Source organism: Lupinus angustifolius, chromosome LG01, assembly GCF_001865875.1.
Source record: "Lupinus angustifolius cultivar Tanjil chromosome LG01, LupAngTanjil_v1.0, whole genome shotgun sequence".
Taxonomy (NCBI): Eukaryota; Viridiplantae; Streptophyta; class Magnoliopsida; order Fabales; family Fabaceae; genus Lupinus; species Lupinus angustifolius.
Window position 1 is genome coordinate 1,610,625 of NC_032009.1, and position 5,208 is coordinate 1,615,832.

Genomic DNA, 5,208 nt, shown 5'->3' on the forward strand with positions numbered 1-5,208 from the left:
AGACCTATTATTTCAACTGATGGTGGTGGCGGTGGGTAGGGATTGGGATTGGGAGTTGACTGGGATTGTGTGTCAAGGCCATCATCATCTGATGAGGATGGTGGCCGTGGTGCGTTGGGATTATTGCTTGGTGGTACCCGTGGTGCATTTTGATTGAGAGGTGTTAGGCGTGGGGTAAAGTTGTAGTTGGCTTACTTTTTACAAATGGACTTTTAAAGGCACTCATAGCAGAAGATTTGTGGACATACAGGAAAGAACATATATGAAGTTTACCAATAACAAATTTAAAAAATAAAAAATGAGTTATAACATGATTTAATAGTAAGAGATGAAGTTAAAAAAAATTGAAAGTTCAAATCTTACCCACAACAAATAGTAAGGTACTAAGAGATGAAAAAGATTGACATGAAACTACAAGTGACTCATGATTGCAAGATCCTAGCACGTCTTTTTTGATACTTCCCATCATTTGGGAGGAGGTGCATCTGAGGACTATAATTGGTAACTCAAACTAGAAATTATTAAATGGTGAAGTATCCATTATACTAATCATATTCTTATTATTTAAAATTAAATGTGTACAAAACAATGTTAGAGATGTGTTTGAAGACAATAATCTATTACTATATAATAATTTTTGCGCTAACAGGATATCAATTACCGTTCTATTAGATTGAATATCTAAGCATTTAATTGTGCTACTTACATAGTTCCATGACAAAACATGTAAGAATATTCTGGGCATCAAATGCCATTTGAATGATGTTATGACATATTAGGAAAGCAATTGAACAACAGCATGGCAATTAAACAATAGAATGCCATGAAAACATTTTTCATTCCTAATTTGCATTTTACAGTGTTAGTTACCATGAAAACATTTACTGCACTACCAAATATATTGGAGGATCTTATTCTCGTACAAAAGGAAAAAAAATCGTCTAAGGGTGAAAAGAGTCTTCTTTCTCTTGCGGGCAAAACATGCAGATTTAAATATTTGCTAAATGGGAATTGAAAGCTTGTAGAATGTGCTACAGCCTACATAAAATTAAGCAAATTCAAAGCAAGAGGGCAAAAGATAAAATTAAGTGTGGAAGCAGAGAAAATTTATGGATTCCATCATTTGTGGTAAAGAAAATATTCTACACGTTAAGGCTTACTAACTGTATAGACTTTATTCGTAGCGTCATGGATATATAAGAACAGATTAAGAACAATTAGTGCATGGTGCAGCATACTTCTAGAATGATTGATTAATTAAAAAAATTAGGCTGCTAGTTACCAACAATAAAAAAATTTAAAAAAATTAGGCTAAATGAATTACAGGAAATTTGGTAGAGTTATAATGAAACTTTTTTAAACAAGTTCAATAATTTCAATTCGTTTGTGATAGTTATAATATCGTTTATATGTGGTACTTTGGCTCTGATTTGCTACACTATACTTAACTTTTATGGACAGAGAGATGATGTTTTATTCTATGTTATGGGTTAATCACATATTGTCATATGAATAAATTAAAAAAAATTAAATAAAAAGTAACATTCTAATTAGTTCAATACATGAAATTAGACACTATTCAGAAAATAAGATCTATGTCCAACTTTTATAGTTATTACAACTGTAAAGGAAAGTATAGTTGAATTTGTAAAGTTGCTTCACTACACTTAACTTGTATGAATTTTTCTCATATGCTCTGGTGTATTTGAGAATAAAGTATTAGGTAGAAATGTTGATACGTTGCATAGATAAAACTTTAAGGATATAAATTTTTCATGATTTCTAAATTTGAAATAACCTTTTCCGCACAATAGAGGAGATAATGTGAGTTCTACAAGTATATATGACTCACATTGAATGAACTTTTTATAAAGAAGATGAGAGGAAGGTTTAAAATGTCTGTTGAGGTGGAAGCCGGGGATGAAGGTAAGAAATAGTGGGTCAAAATAAATAGATAAAAAACAATGAAGAATTTTGTGACAAAATGAAAACTATTCACAAAGATTAGATGTTCCCAACCGTATCTTATTCTCTGTCTTAAACTTATCACATTTTGTCACATGAATAAAAGAAATTTTTTTTAAAAAGAAAGGTCAAATTTTGATTAGTTTGAGACATGGAATGAAACAATATTTGGGACCAGTGATCCCAACCCTCCTATTATCTCCGATAAACAAACTTCTTCATTAGTTTTGAACTTTTCATTCTAAAGAGAAGGAGATTAGGGACAAGTAAAATGATATTTGATTGATGATGTGGCGAAACACCTCTCTTAGGGTTTGAATCCAAGAATATGGGAACTCTAAGAATCTGGGAACTACTTCATTTTCATCATGATTTCTGCTGAATCGGTCATACCATGGAGCTTTCTTGGCGGTCTAGAATCTCCACACATGGAACAAGCTCCACAGAATGCTCCACCTTCTCCTCTCAAATATTTCGTGCAAGCTCTAAGAAATTCGTGTGATGTCACTGTCTCACAACTCCCTCAACCTTGTATCAAAGGGGACGCCATTGCTATCAAAATCCGGAAGCAGATTACCAGGCGGGGCTGCAAAACTCACCTGCACTGTAGATTGATCCTAGCTAAAGGTGATACACCCCTCAAATATTCAGATCTGAAAACGAAGTTGATGGCTCTGTGGAGCTCAATAGGAAAGTGGTCTATGATTTCACTAGGGAAAGGTTTCTATGATTTTGCTTTTTCCTCGGTGGAAGATCTGCGAAGTGTTCACTCCATTGGCTCATGGAATCTCAAACCAAGTTTTCTTAGAATGTTTCTATGGTCCCCAGATTTTAATCCTAATCTTCAAAAGCTATCTCATGATCAATGTTCGGTGAAGATTCATGGCCTGCCTCAAGAATACTGGTACCCTCGAATAATCTTTTCCATAGCATGAGGGATCGGTACCCCCATTTCCCTTGATGATGCAACTAGCAATAGAACCTTTAGGAATTTTGCAAAAGTTTTGGTTGAGCTAAATCTCAAAGCTTCCCTTCTGGATCAGATCTTGGTTGAAAGAGAGAGATTTGCCTTCTTTGTCTCAATTGAGTATGAAAACTTGCCAAATTTTTGCAGTGGTTGTCTCTCAATTGGTCATGTAGTTTCAAATTGTAGAAGAAGGACTAAGAAAATTGTAACAGAAGAGGTGTCTAAACCTCTCAACAACAAGACAATCCCTATGGAAAAAGCTCATAAAGGGATGGAAAACAATGACTTAATCATTAACCTTGAGATTGATCCAAGGGATGACATCAATCTAGAAGGATTGGAAAGAGTGGAACTCACTCCTGAGCTTGAGCTAAATGTAGGTAGACCCTTGGAGGAAGTTTTGAATGAATTTAGAAATGATATCTCTACATTTATTCCTAACATTTTGCATAATTATGATGGTAATTTGGTAGTCCAAGAAACTTCTACCATAACTAATCTTGTGGCTGCTCATGATTTAAGAATTGTTGGTAAACTCTGGGCTGATGATGAGGATGTTGAAGAGAGGGAAGAAGAGGCATTCACGTCTGTCCTCAGAAAATCACAGAAAGAAAAAACTCGAAAAGAATGGCAATACAAACATGATTCACTATACCCGAAAGGGTGGCTATTTAAATAATGATCAACGAGGGTCCTCTACTGGAACTGTAGAGGGCTTTCTAGCCTTAAAACTATGTCAATGTTCAAAAATATTTGCTTAGCTAATAATCCGAATTCGGCTTTCATTGTTGAGCCAATGATCAGCCCTGATATGACAAATCCTACTTTCTGGGCTGAGCTGAGGCTAAAGCTATTTGTGGTGAATATCAGGGATAGCAACTTGCCTAACCTGTGGGGTCTTTGTGCCATTCAATTGGACCCCTCCATCTTAATGATTTATAAATAGCAAATCTCCCTCTTAGTTAACAAAAACAACAAGATTTCTAATATTTGTGCATTGTATGCCCATAATAATTACCTTCATATGAGAATCCTTTGGGCTGAAATCCCGGATGTAATGCTTGCTAACCCTGACCCTTGGTGTAGCATTGGTGACTTTAATGTCATCCTTGGTGCCAATAAATATAGAGGTACAAGGCTTCCTGTGAGACTTCCTTTAGAGGAGTTCAAAACTTTCTCAGACAATGCAAACCTCTTACATTTACCAACTAGAGGCTCTACCTTTACTTGGTCAAATAGAAGAAGAGGTATTGCTATCATTGAAAGGAAACTGGATAGAGCCATTTGCAATGAAGATTGGTTAAATAATTGGGACCAGGTTTATTGTTGTGCACTTCCTAGAAACACTTCTGATCATTGTGAATACTCACTTTTGTCCGGTCCAATGTTCAACATTTATAATGAACTCCAGTGTATATTTATTAGAGTTATTTTGTGAAGAATTTTGGTATTCAAGTTTAATTATCAACTCATCACACTATTCATGTACATATATTATTATTGTAGGTTTTTTTATTTTATTTTATGTAATAAGAATTATTATTTTTATAAATACCCAGAAACTGATTTCTATTATAACTATTTATATATATTTAATCCGAAAATAAAAAATAAAAAGAAGTTTACATTCAAACAATAAATTAATTTGTCTAAATGGGGGGAACCATTTTAGTGGAAGTGGGGGTGGTTACCCAGCTTAGAGAAGTTTTGTGGTTCTTGGCTTTAAGAAAAAGGAATGGCACACTGAAAAGAGGAGGATACAAAAGAAAACAATAAGAAAGAAAGTAACAGATACAAAAAGAAAGGGATGTTCATTTGTATTCATAAGCATTCTCAAATAACACCATTTATATCACTGTTAAGATATTCAATAAACAAAAACCACATGCTTTAGGGATGTTCACACATGACTAGTATTTGCACTTTCATATAATCACAAACAATTTCAGAATACATATATTTTTAATCACTGCTTATTAAGATCACATATACTTGTACAAATTATTTTCAATGAAACAAAGCTACTACTCAAAGTATTCATTATGGGACATAGTCATGAAAATTTCTAATGGTTAAAGAAAGAGCAATACACAATAACACAGTGAACTGGAAAACACCATTCTAACACATAAAACCAAATCATATTTATTCTAGTAATTAAGCAAAGATAATATAGAAATTTAACCAATAATTTAAATCAGTAATACATTCATCCCTTTAACTTATCAACTAAAACCACAATCTATTATATATCAGTGTCCCATTCTGTAAACCAT